This window comes from Eptatretus burgeri, chromosome 2 (genome assembly GCF_056783735.1).
Source record: "Eptatretus burgeri isolate ZD-2024b chromosome 2, Ebu_testis_v1, whole genome shotgun sequence".
NCBI classification, from domain to species: domain Eukaryota; kingdom Metazoa; phylum Chordata; class Myxini; order Myxiniformes; family Myxinidae; genus Eptatretus; species Eptatretus burgeri.
In genome coordinates, this window is record NC_140962.1 from 51,755,828 (window position 1) to 51,768,327 (window position 12,500).

Here is a 12,500-nt window from a genome sequence, read left to right on the forward strand (position 1 = left end):
TCATCAAAAGCATATCCACATCACTGATTAAATCTATATCTTGTTTTGTCATTTTCAACATTGCACTCCAAGCTAAACCAGGAGCTGTGAAATAGTGGGCAGGGTCTAATCCATAACAATTTTTATTATGACAGAGTGTTCTAAAAGCCTCAAACACATCAGCTAACAATAAAACATCTGTTTTTAGATATAAATCGTGATATTCTCCAAGGTTCTTTATCTTAAATAATTTCCATATTTCTTGTGCGTGTTTATATTCCTTATCACTTATCTCTTCTTCATAAAGGTTATTATAGAAACTTTCTTTTGATGGAAGTTGTGTTTCTTTAAATCTCATAAATGAATCCATATAATCATAAGGATAAATTCCCTTACTTGTAAGAATTTTCTCTTTACTTTGAATTTCATTCCTTGTTTGAATTTCCTCTCTCGTAAGAATTCCTTCTTTAATCAGAATTTCATCTTTAATCAGAATTTCCTCTTTAGTTAGAATTTCATTCATTGTTCGAATTTTCTTTATGATTAGAATTTCATCTTCAGTTAGAATTTCTTCATTAATTACAGTTTCCTCTTTACTTTGAATTCTCTCTTTAATCTGAATTTCCTCTTTAGTGAGAATTTCCTCTTTTGGAAAGAATGAATTAAGATTTGGAAAAGAGTCCGTGGAGCTTAGATTTGATGCGAGGTAGGCTAGTGGTGTTCCCATAAACTTGTAAGAATCTAGAAACCTAATACGAGTTAAAGGTTTTGTGAATATCATTTTTGAAAATGAAATATACTTTTGACTTGTGTTTGTTATGGCAGAAATATTCCCTGGTGTTTTTGAAAGTTCATTTGTAAATAGATGTGTATCATAGTTGGCGCTGTTGTGAAGAAAGACTGGAATAAAAGAAGGTAATTTATAATTAAGATTACAACAGAAATGAGCGGGACCTCTATATTTACCAGTAAGATGACAATGATCCCTAACTTTAGACTCCTTAATTTCCCCCTCACAAATATGACAGATATTGTTCTTTCTAAATTCTAATTTTTCTTCTTTGGTTAATTTCATCGGTTCATTTGTTTCTTTCATTAATTTAGTGAGTCTTATACAATCCTTTTCTAATCGTTTTACAAACTCTTGTGAAGCTTTTTTCCACGATAATGTTCAAGTTTGTTATACTTTTCTCCAACAGATGATTTGATATAATAACAGAAACCACAAGGAATATGTTTTTGATATTTATTTGTATATGATTCTTTTGGATTAGGAGAAGCAGTATTTATCTTTTTAAGGATACACTCAAAATCAGCGTATATCACAAATGGGTGCATGAAAGATTTATTATAATCTTCAAAAGAAATCTTTTCACCAGGTTTCGGCATTGTAATTACAGCTGATTTATGATTACTACAATATTTTGAATGTTGTTCTAATCGTTCTTTTGTATGAAATGAATTAAGACATCGCTTACAAGGATATATTTTATTTGCTCTTCTGAATACCTGAGAAGAGATTAATCTTGATAAATTATTGATGTATGTGTAATGTGAATTCTTTCCAACACTAAAATATAAAAGATCAATGTGTGTTTCTTCATTTTTATAGTTGTTTGAAATTTTTAATATTTGAACTTTGTTTGTATCCGTTAATCCATATACATTAATAGAAAGATTATTCTTTTTCTCAAATTTAGGAATATCTGTTAGTGGCATTGGGAATTTAAAATCTTTAATGTCTAAGGTATTCTCATATTTCATATATTGTTTTACTCTTTCTGAATTACATTTTGGTGGATGAAAGTGAGCAAGAACAGACCAGAGAAAACATTTATTATCATTGTTCTTAATATTAACAACTGCCTTCTTTAGTTTTATTTCTTTTGGTAATTCAATATAAGAAGAAGCTTTAAGAGGGCTTGATTTTAGAATGTGTATATCTAAAAAGATGATTTTTTTAATATTGAATCCACTTCCTACCACTGTATTATCAACATCCTCCTCTTGTCTTGATAGTTCTTCATAAACCCCACTATTCAAAAAATCTTGAAATGATGTTATAAAATGAAGATCTGTTCTCATATAAGGAGTTTGTTCTTCATCTTGTCTTTTCATATTCATTTTCACTCCCATATAAAACTTTAAAGTTTTCATTTCTTTTAATGTCTTTTTAATAAAATTTTCAACATCGGGTTTCACTATTTCAATTGATTCAGCTATTGATGATGGACCGGGTTCTCCAAATTGAAAAATCCTTATTTTTATATGCCCTTTAAATGCCCCATCAGTGTTTTCAATATAATAGTCTCCCTTTACTTTAAACTCATTTTTCTTGTGTTTTTGTGATTGAAGATGTTTATTATAACTACTCTTCAAAACATCCTTTGAACAGATATCACAATGTTTTCTTTCCAACTCAAGAGGAGATATTTTATGAAACAGATTAAATGTGTGTTTGTTGGTTCGGAGGTGTTTTCTATAATGTTTATATTCGTGATTACAAACATCGCAGTACGTTGTATTCACCATATTTATAGAATAAAACTTTGCTTAAACTAAAATTTTCTTGATGAAAATTTCGTTTGTTTTACAAGGTGAATCTGTGCTTAAAACCATTTTATCCTCCAACTTTTTTCACTTAATAAATACAATGTTTCAAGACACAAAAGACAAGTTTCAATCAATCTCTTCATCTGTTAAAGATACTGAGAAATATGTCAAGGATGTAAAATTGAACAAAGATAAATATAACAACTATTGGATAAAAACTATTATGGTAAATAATATGAGTTCTTCAATTTCCTTCAGTGGAAGGGCCTTTAGTATACCTGGTAGAACATCAATTAAAGTATCTCTAACAAAAGTTTCTCCTCTCCTTCTAGTAATATATTCAAAACTAGAAAAAGCAATGAAACAAGAAAAAGTATCAAAGAACAAAAACCTTATGGATGAAGCTTTAGAAAGAAAAGATAAGACCATCTGTAATATGCAAGGAGAAATTTGTATTTTTTTCAACAACCCTAAAGATGTAAATCCTGATGAAATAAAGGATGTTAATATATCAGGTGAAATGACATTTCGTTCAATAGTAGTTAAAGATAATTTTAAAATTACCTTTAATATAAAAAATGTTGTCGTTGAATCTGATAATGAAAAAAAGTATATCGATATCGATGGTAATATACAACTGAAAGTATAGATGAATTTCAGTTTAAGTAAAGTTTTACTTTATAAATATGCTAGACTTTCCTGATTCTCCATATGACAAATTTGAGAATTGTCCTGCGTGTGAAAGACAGGGATTAAACACAGAGTCAAAAGCCTATAAACAATGTATATTCTGTGATTATCTTCTAATTAATGATAATAAAAAATATAAAAAGGAAAATAATTCTTTTAGATTTACACCAAAAATGAATTACTTTACAAGATTGATTAGAGAAATGAATGTAAAGTATGAGGATGATAACACACCTTTCCTTACAAGGGAAGAAACTGAACGTATAAGAGAAATGTTCAAAGGATTGTTGTTGTATATTATTCATGGATGTAATTTTCAGGGAAATATCAACACAAGATATTGCATAAATAAAATAATGGATTATCTTGAAATTAAACCTGAACTTAGGATAAAATATAGAATTTCGAAAAAAGTCAATAATAAATTAAATAACCTGTTTTCCAAATATATAAATGAATGATTTTTTACCCATTTGGGAAAATAAGATAAAATTTGACAACCATAAAAATCTCCCAAATTCATTAAGATGCCTCATAGTTGGTTCAAGTGGATGTGGAAAAACCTGCTTACTTTTAAAAATGCTCCTCACTCCCAACTTTTTAGATTATGACAATTTAATAATTTTCACAAAGTCGAGTTTTCAACCAGAGTATCAACTACTCTCACAAGGTTTTAATGCTGGTCTTCAAAAAGAAGATATAATCGGTTTATTTAAACGTCAAAAAAACCTAAATGATTATAACATTGAAGATATAATTCAACTATTTTGTGATACACAGAGATGTAAAAAGAAATCAAATCCTATAACTTGTATTCTTAGTGATAATACGGATGATATACCGTCTCCCCAACATTTGAATAAACCAAACAGCAACCTCGTTATCTTTGATGATTGTGTTAATGAGAGAAACCAAACGGTAATGGACAGCTACTACACAAGAGGGAGACATTCTTCTTGTAATTGTATTTATCTTAGTCAATCGTACTTTCAACTTCCTCGTCGTTCCATCAGAAACAATGCTAATACTTTTATTTTATTCAAGTTAAATTCAATAGATATCAATAATTTTTGGAGAGATAATTGTTCTACATTATGTAGTAAAAAGAAATTTGAGGATTATATGAAGCACACGACTGAAAAATATAAATATATTGTTGTGAAACAAGATGAGATATTAAATGATATTTTTCAATAAATAAATGGATGCGAAAGAAAGAGCAAGAAGATTTAAGGAACATCAAGAGTTGGTTTCAAAAGTTGTAAAACAGCAGGAAGACATAAAGAAGAAACGCAGACAGAAACTAACGGGCGAAGAAGCATTTGAAAGAAAACAAGAGAAATTTTTTAAACCACTTTTAAAAACTTCCCAAGAAAAAATGAAAGATGTTTCCACAGTTCCCACAGTAGAATATACTCCCAGAAAGCTCCAAATGTTGAAAGATTTCAGTCAAATGACGGAGGAAGAATTAGAGCATTTAGGAGAATTAGAATATGATGATGAAGGTTTATTTCAACAACTGGAAGAGATTAATCAACCCCCTGATTATATTGTGAATGCTGTTCAAAACAATGAATATTCAGCGGATTCAAAAACCAAAGCAGGACTCATTCCAACAGAACAACCAGCAATATTTCATCTTGTTCAAGAAAAGGTATTGATATTTAATGATGAATTAAGGTTCTTAAGTTCTGCTCAACCCCCTGTTAAACTAACTCCGAGATTAATGTTTCTTCTCACAAAAGATGGAAGACAAGGTTCAACTGTGAGGGATGAATCAAAGTATATTGATAAACCATTGGATATGGAAAATAATGATGATAGAGTATATATTGATTTGCTGAACACTCTAAATTATAAGGTTATTCTTTCTGGTAAAAGTAGGAAGAATGAGAAGGAGAAACACATTATTCAGGCTTTAAGTATCCTTGGTTCAGGTGTTAGTTTTCTTCCAAATGACCCATCGCAATTAGTTAATAGACTGTTATTGTTGTTAGGCAGTCAGAAGGCTGGAAATAACAATTGTTTTAATGAAGCATCAGCCATTTTAGACCAGTTGATGAACATGAAAATAATTAATAAATATCAATATAAAGACATTTTTTCTCATATTAAATAAGATGAGAAGCACAATCCTTAGTTTCAATTTCACAACAAGCGACCACACATCTTCATTCCCATACCCACTACAACTTGACACAACAAAAGAATATGAGGCATCTTTATTGTCCATGGAAACTTATAATACCTTATTTAATATAACTGATAAAAATGACAAGTTTAGTTATAATCCCGGAAGTGGATACAAAACGATAACAGTCTCACCCGGAGCATATGAGATTTCTCAAATATCTTCCGAAATTGCTCGTCTTATGAAAGAACAGGGTGATGAACCAAAAAATATTGTTATAAACATTCAAAAACATACTTCAAAATCAACGATTAAAGTTAAAAATAACTACAAGGTTGATTTCACAATTGATAATTCATTTAGAGAGTTATTGGGTTTCTCCTCAAAAAAGATTGAAACTAATGGGACGTTTTACAGTGATAATGTCATTCAAATATCCTCAGGAATAAATTCGGTGTTAATTCACTGTGATTTGATTGATGGTGCTTATAATGATGGAAAAAAACAAATACAATATTTTCATTCAGTGCATACTCAACCCCAATTGGTTATAAATTCAATATGGAACCCAAAAATTTGGTTTATCTACCTGTGTCAGGAAAAACCATACACAGAGTAAATTTTAGGATAACCGACCAAGATAATCGTGTGATTTCTTTTAATGGAGAAGTTATATCCATCAGAATTCACCTACGTGAAGTTTTCCAATAAATAAATACGATGGTTATTGTGAGGAAACACGAGTTGGGAAAATATAAAATAATTACAGGGGATGGGATGTTCCTTTCCCCATACTACAAGGGTGAAGGTATGTATCTTGGTAGAGGATACTATAAACCTAAGAGACAAAGGGGTGTTGGACATCAATTTAGAGGAGATGGGATAATTGATACTCTCATGGGTATTGGTTCAACTATTCTTAAACATAAAGATCTAATTGGTTCAACTGCTTCTGCTGTGGGAAATGTAGCAGGTGCTGTAAAGAGTATAAAAGATGCTCAGAAGGAATCTCATAAATTACAAGCAATAAAAGAAATTAAGAAAGGCAAAACTCAGTTGTCCCCCAAGAACGACAGAAAATAATTCAAACACTTGGACCAGGGTTTCAAAACTTTTAACATCTTTTTTCCTAAATAAATACAAGTATGGAAGCAATTGATAGTATCTATGATTTGGATGATACTATTATTATCTCAAACTCCACTAAAAAGAAGATTACTTCAAGGTAAATGCAATAACTGGAACAGACTGGAATACGAATGGTACAAAAAGTTTTGAAATAAATAATCAACAAACCTATTTGAATCTCTCCGAAAGTTTCTTGTTGTGTAAATTTAAATTCACTAAAGCTGGGAATAACACAAACGCTACACTTGTAAATGATTTCTTCTGGAAAATGTTTGATAGTGTGCGTTTGTATATTGGAACACAAGAAGTTGAAGCGGTTGATTATGTCTCTGCTGTATCTGAAATGATAAAATTTACACTCTATACATTCAGTGATAGAATGGGAAAGGGGTCTGTCGAAGGTTTTATTCCTGATATGTCAACGGGAACAAACACAGACCCTGGATATATTCAAAGGAAAGGAGCGTATAATGATGATACAAAAGCAGAAAATAGTTTTACTGTGGCGGTTCCTCTTAAAGGTATATTTGGATTTTGTGATCATGATAAAGTTCTGTATGGTCTTAAAATTAGATTTCAACTACAAAGGAATGATAATGAAAATAGATTGCTTTTTGGTGTTGGTAATGCTTTTGGTGATCAGAATAAATTTGTAATTGAGGAGATGAGTTGGTATATCAGTGAATATACTCCTAATCTTAAAACAGAAGAGATGTTGAATCGAAGACTTAACTCAAAGAAACCACTCAGTGTATCATACCTCAAAAGAAGATGTCAACACGTTAAACTCAATCAAACTACTTACACGTGGAATTTGGGTGTTCTGGAAGGAAAGCCACGATATCTGTGGATCATTTTTAAAAAGCCAGATGGTGATACTGCGACTGATAAGAATAATGCATTGAGTGATAATGCTAAGGTGAAACAACTTCGCGTTTCTCTAGATGGAACATATTATCCACGAGATAGATTGGAAATTAATTGGGAAAAAAATGATTTTGCTGAAGCATACAAGTCTTACCAAAAGGTGTGTGAAAGTAATGGAAATAAAGAACCTATTTTGGATATGACAGCATTTAAAAGTTTGTATACAATCTATGCGTTTGACCTGAGCGCGCAAAAGGAAACTATAAAGTCTAATCGAGTGGATACTTCCCTATACATTGAAAGAGGAGAGAGTGAAGAAGTTGATACATATTGTTTGCTTTTGGAAGAAACAGAATTGCAGATTAATACAGATAATGGTGTGATGATTAGTCTCACATAATTTTTTGTTAAATAAATGAGTGGCAAAGTACCAACTGGGGTATATGTTAATCAAATCAATCTTCATAAACTATCATCTTGTGTTCAAAATCAAAAGCCTTGTACGATTAACGTTAATACAATTCAGAGAAAAGGAGCAGTAAGAATTGATGTTTTGCTCACAAGAGAACAGGTTAAAATCTTGAATGACACTGGCTCACTTAAAATTAAAATGACAAAACCAATGTTGAAAAAATATTCAATAAGAGAGACGAGTGGAGGATTTCTCCCATTTCTAATTCCTTTATTTGCTGGTTTAAGTGCGGTTGGAGCATTGACGGGTGGTATTTCAACAGCGGTGAAAACTGCCAACGAAAGGAAGGCTCAACTCCAGGCTCAAAAAGAATTGGAAAGACATAACAAAGAGTTGGAGAAACAAATTAGTGGAAGTGGCGTAATTGTAGATTTTGCTGAAAAACTTGAAGGTCTGCCTGATAAAGCGAGATTGTTAGTTGGAGATATGCTTTCTTCTATTGCACAAGCAGGTGTAAAATTAACGAAAAGAGGTAATGGATTATATCTTTCTAATAAATAAATGAGCATTGATGAGTGGTTGAAAGAATTTGGAAAGAATACAACATCAAATTTACAACTTGCCAAATATTGTAAGAAATTAAAAATTCAAAATGTGGTTATTTGTATGAGAGATGAATTAACAAATGTGCCGAAACATACAAAGAATATTATTATGAACTTAGAAGATAATAATGGGAACGGTTCTCATTGGGTTTGTATTTTTAATAATCAAGACAAATATTATTTTGATAGTTTTGGTCTTCCACCACCTGTTGAAGTCATAAAATTCTTACAGAATGGTGTTTATCAAACATTTCAAGTCCAAGAATTAAATTCCAAGTGTTGTGGTCAATTATGTCTATATGTGTTATTTCAACTCAACAAAAATAAAAAATTTTATGATATTATTTTTAATCTAATATAAATGACTTATGTTGGTAAAGATGGTTCTATCTTTGGTGTATCTCAAGAACTGGATATTGATTTATCAAATTATTATACAAAGGCACAGGCTGAACGACATAAATATAATATAACCAAAAATATTAACATGAAAAATGCTTATAAATTAAAAAATTATCCAAGCCCGACTGACGCGAATGACTTGGTGAGATTAAGCGATTTATCACAATATATATACTTGAATAAAACGGCTGTGTATTCCAAAGATACAGAAGTGTTGATATTATCTCCAGGTCATACAGAATTCACAGTTCGAATTAAAATAAATTTTTATAAAGAAGGGCGTATCGTTTGTATGAGAATAGAACAATGGGGGTATGATATGAATGATTTAGGGTATAATTGGTCATTTAAAATTAACCTCGAAGACCTGGAACAATTAAATCAGTCTCGTAAGGAAGAATATTATCCACTTGGTATCGAGAATGAGTTTTGTGGGGCTACGATTAGTAAACAACAAATAAAAGAATTTAATAAGGGTAAATATAATAATGGTTTTGCCCTTGTTTATCTCATGAAAACAGAAAAAACAGGATTATATATAATAAGTAAGGAAATACAAAATGATTTAACTATGGGAAGATGGGGAGGTGTTTCGTGCCATAATATTGTTCTAACATATATTTCTAATACATAAATGACAGCAAGAAGGCTTCAAGAAAATTATCATTTCTGTGTCCAAGCATACCTTCAAGAAAAGGGTATTCGGTATTTTAATAAATATGTTCTACAACATAAGAATGAGGTATTTTCAATAAAAGATTGGCATTATGCTGATGTTGATAAACCGACAACTTTAGATTTAATTAGAATGTTAAATAATGAAAAAATTATAAAGTTAAGAAAAGGTAAGGCTCTTTTAGAAATTCAAAAGAAATTTTATTGGTTTCCTGTTGTAAAAAAATTATTTTCGATGCAGGAATAACAAGAAATCCTGATGAATATATGTATAATATTCTATGGGGTGTAAACGATTCAAGGATAGTAAGGGATGAGGAAGGAGTTGAAGAAGAGAGGGAAGAGGAGGAAAAGGAGAATGAGGAGAGGGAGAAGAAAGAGAAGGAGGAAAAGGAGAAGAAAGAGAAGGAGGAAAAAGAGAAGAGAGAGAAGGAGGAGAGGGAGAAGAAAGAGAAGGAGGAAAAAGAGAAGAGAGAGAGGGAGGAGAGGGAGGAAAGAGCGAGACAAAATAAATATCAAAATATGGAAACCAGTGAGATTCAAAAAAGATTGGAGGTATTACAGAAAATAACTCAACCCACCGAGGAGGAAAACAAAGAATTGACAAGTCTATTTGCAATATTTTCTTCAAGACTATTGACATCGTCAAGCCATTCATTTTAATTCAAGTTTTTTCTTAAATAAATGGAGGAGAGAGTGAAGGCATTTCTTAGGATTCTTTATGTTTTAAAAATTAAGATTCAAATGTGCATGTTGGAAACTAAAAAGGTTTTTGCACTCTGCAGGAATTTTTCTCATAAATAAATGAGTTATTGTCTCAAATGTAAAAAGAAAACTAATACTAAAAATATTTCATATATTAAAAGTAAAAATAACAGGGTTATACAAAAAGGTATATGTTCGGTGTGTGGTTCAAAAAAATCAATTTATCTCCAAACACAAACTCGGAGGAGATATACAAAAGTTTTTATCAGGAAGTAAATTTACAACTACTGGAATACCAGGGGAATTACATCTTCCAGGGTATTCTTTCTGTGGTCCAGGCACAAACTTGGATAAAAGATTAGATGAGGCAGACAATCCTAAATCCTGGAGTAAACCAATCAATAGAGTTGATGAAGTGTGCATGAGACACGATATTGATTATGGGAATACCACAACGTTGGAAGAAAAGCATGAAGCCGATAGAGAAATGTTGTATAATTTGTCTCTGATACAAAATCCAACCTTGAGAGAAAAAGTTGATAGGTTCATCGTGAAGAAGATGATTAGTGCTAAATTGAAACTTGGACTTGGAAATTCAAAAACTCATAGGCTCTAATGATGCCATTAAGACTGAAGAGCAATTAGCTGATGAATTACATAAACCAATATTCACAAAGTTTCAGAGAAGGAAAGTTTATTCCAAGGAAGTTGATTATATCTGGTCTGCTGATTTGATTGAACTCAATAATGATAAGGGGTACAAGTATGCTTTAACCGTTATTGATTTGAGGAGTAGATATGCGTGGGTTGTCCCTTTAAAAAACAAAACAGGTAATACTCTTATGTTAGCTTTTCAACAGATATTTAATAAAAGTAAGAGAAAACCTAAAAAATTGTGGACTGATGAGGGTAGAGAGTTTTATAACAAGACATTTATGAATTTTCTAAAAATAACAGTATTACATTATACAGTACCTTTAATGAAGGGAAGGCAGTTGTTGTTGAACGTTTTAATCGTACCTTAAAAGAGAGACTATATAAAAATTCACACAACTCGGTTCACAACAATGGTTATCTTTTATTCAGGATATTGTGGATAAGTATAATGACACGATTCACACGTCAACGAATATGAAGCCATCAGAAACATTTACAAAATTAAAATATGAAAAAGAGATTAATGTCAGAAAACCTAAGTTCAAAGTTGGTGATATCGTAAGAATATATAGGTGGAAATCTCATTTTGAAAAGGGTTTTACTGAACGATGGACGAAAGAACTTTTTAAAATTGTTGATGTAATAGATACAGTTCCTTGGACTTATAAAATATATGATTTGGAAGGGGAAGAGATTTTAGGTTCATTTTATTCACAGGAATTACAAAAGACAAAGATAAATTGAAATTTTTTGACTCCGCCCCTTTTTGACTCCACCCACACAAGCCCCACCCACACAAACCCCACACAAGCTCCAATAAATTGAAATTTTTTGACTCCGCCCCTTTTTGACTCCACCCACACAAGCCCCACCCACATAAACCCCACCACACACAAACCCCACACAAGCTCCACACAAGCTCCACACAAGCTCCACACAAGCTCCACACAAGCTCCACACACACACAAGCTCCACCCATATTCACATAATTAGTGATTAGTTAATTAGTTCCCCCACACACAACATGTTTATTTAATTAAAAAATTATCCACCCATCCACACAAGCTCCACTCATCCACCCATCCACCCATCTCTCCACCCATCCATTGATCCACACAAACCTCATCCACATTCGCCCCTGCCCACATAAACCCTGCCCACATCAACCCCTTCCACATAAGTCCTGTCTACACAAGCTCCACACAAAAACTCCACACACATAAACCCTGTCCACATAAACCCCTCCCACACAAGCTCCACCCACATAAACCCCGCCCACACACACCCCGCCCACACAAGCCCCACCCACACCCCGCCCACACAAGCCCCACCCACATAAACCCCGCCCACACACACCCCGCCCACACAAGCCCCACCGAAGCCCCGCCCACATAAACCCCTCCCACACAAGCCCCACCCACACAAACCCCACCGAAGCCCCGCCCACACAAGCCCCTCCCACACAAGCCCCACCCCCTCATCCCCCTGTGCGCCCCCACCTTTGACCCACCACCTCCCTCATCCCACCCCCACCCTTCCCCACACACACACATGGGGAGGGGAGGGATGGGATGAGGGGGTGATGGGTCATTGGGGGGCGCACCTACCCTCCCTTCATGTTTTGATCCTCTTCTTGTAATTCAGAATCAAGTAATTGTATACAAAACAAATATAATTTATTAATATTGAAAATATT

At 32.6% G+C, this 12,500-nt stretch overlaps 1 protein-coding gene and 1 long non-coding RNA gene across 8 annotated transcripts in view; both read right to left on the minus strand.

Annotated features, from left to right (window-relative positions):
* The window catches only part of LOC147032042 (sodium/calcium exchanger 1-like), a 424,503-nt gene that overhangs the window by 43,016 nt on the left and 368,987 nt on the right, over positions 1-12,500 (minus strand). The window lies entirely within an intron of this gene.
* The window catches only part of LOC147032043 (uncharacterized), a 1,881-nt gene continuing 1,797 nt past the window's right edge, over positions 12,417-12,500 (minus strand). Inside the window, exon 3 of the long non-coding RNA XR_015055021.1 lies at positions 12,417-12,500. This exon is cut by the window's right edge and continues 83 nt beyond it. This is a non-coding gene — a long non-coding RNA (uncharacterized LOC147032043).